This window comes from Frankliniella occidentalis, unplaced genomic scaffold (genome assembly GCF_000697945.3).
Source record: "Frankliniella occidentalis isolate FOCC.00 unplaced genomic scaffold, Focc_3.1 Scaffold6, whole genome shotgun sequence".
Classification (NCBI taxonomy): domain Eukaryota; kingdom Metazoa; phylum Arthropoda; class Insecta; order Thysanoptera; family Thripidae; genus Frankliniella; species Frankliniella occidentalis.
In genome coordinates, this window is record NW_026267136.1 from 27,493 (window position 1) to 29,096 (window position 1,604).

The window sequence follows — 1,604 nt, forward strand, 5'->3', positions numbered from 1 at the left end:
CCGTGACGTCACTGCTGTAGTGGTGGCAGTCTGCTACTACATCCACAGTTACCACAGCTTTTAACGAATTAGGTGTATGAAATCAAGGAAAATGTCAGATGTAGTCATTTTTTATTCTTTATTGTTTCAAATCATTTACATTATTAGAGTAAGTCTTCCTCAAGTAGCCAGCTTGTTTCTGGTGGTGACTTGGGGCAAATCTGAATACCTGAAAAAAGAAAGAAAAAATATAAGTAAATTCAAATTATCTCAGAGTTCAACTCAAACGTGTTCTGGTCCATCTGTATCACTGTGACGCCAACTCATCGAATGAACTTTCTATGTTACAGGTGGCCAGCTTCAAGTCCAGGCACATCCCTTTGGACAAGAACCAGCATCACTTCCTATTTTACTACGACTGTACCAGACAAATGAAATAAATAGCAGCATTACTGTAACTGACTCTGATGATTTGCCTCTCTCACTTCCCTCCACTGAAATCAACACACTATAGGATCAAGTAATAAGCGGTGTAAGTGGAGGTAGCATAGAGACAGTAAAGATATGACAAGTGACCCCCTAATAGAAACAAATACAAAAATAAACTTTTACCCAACATGACTCTACCATAATGTATTGATATTTTTTTGTTAACGGTACATAAAAAGTCCAAACTTACCAGATTCATTCCCGTGATCATGAGAAAAAGGGGCCATTTCTCATGATGTGTGCTGTGACGCCAACTCGGCATACATTGGGTGACAGCTGACGGCTGCGTAGCTGATATGTCAAGCGCAAATGCAACACAGGGACGGTCTTCCTGCAACAAGGGTAAAAAACAGAATTTAGGTCTACATATATCATGGTCACACCAACTCCTCTACAGGGAGCTTCATAACATTATCTTGCCATGCTTCAAAAGCATTGCCCAGGACGAACAATGTCAACTCAACGTCAAACGTTCACAGGTGGAATACATAAATATTCATGCACTTTTCACTCTGTTTCCATATTATTTACTTTACATTTTTATCAATTATTAAAGGACTAAAGAGAAAAAGAGCATTCAGTTGGCATGAACTGGAATATTTCTGCCTGTCTTTGAGCAGAAAAAAGTGCAAAGTCAATGAGGGGATATGAACCTAAACACATCATAATTAATATTTGTAAGATTTCATAAAAATAAATAAAGTAAAACTTTTTTGTAAGCCCTCGTTTCTTCCAGTCCTGCTTCATGGTGTCCTCCATTCTCTTTCGCAATCCTTGGTGCAGCAGAAAGGTTAAAGACATGAGGGATCTCAGAGGCTTCAAAATTTATTCTGAATAACAAAAAATTAGAATCCCACTTGAAGAACTCTAAACTTTTGGGGACTATATCTGAGATTTATAGCAGTTATTCCCTAAGGACAGAAAATGAGCCAACTGGCGCTCTTTTCTATCTTAAAAACCTAATTATTTCCCTCCGTATCTGCAGGAGGAGAGTCATGAGCTAGAGCTGTGAGGGTGACAAAATGAGGAGCGGGGGGCTACAATAGACCCTTTCAGAATTAGCGAAGTGAAGAACAAGGTGAAGAACAACAGGCAGGAAACAGTTGCTTTTAATAACCCAAACGTTTATGAAAACT

General features: G+C 38.7%; 1 long non-coding RNA gene across 4 annotated transcripts in view; it reads right to left on the reverse strand.

Moving 5' to 3' along the window:
- Window positions 1–99: 99 nt before the first annotated feature.
- LOC113211478 (uncharacterized) overlaps window positions 100–1,604 on the reverse strand; it is a 19,709-nt gene continuing 18,204 nt past the window's right edge. For all 4 annotated transcript variants that reach the window (XR_008011557.1, XR_008011556.1, XR_008011555.1 and 1 more), the window contains 2 exons: window positions 659–799; window positions 100–208 (listed from right to left, as the gene is read on the reverse strand). This is a non-coding gene — a long non-coding RNA (uncharacterized LOC113211478). The remainder of the gene's footprint in view (window positions 209–658; window positions 800–1,604) is intronic.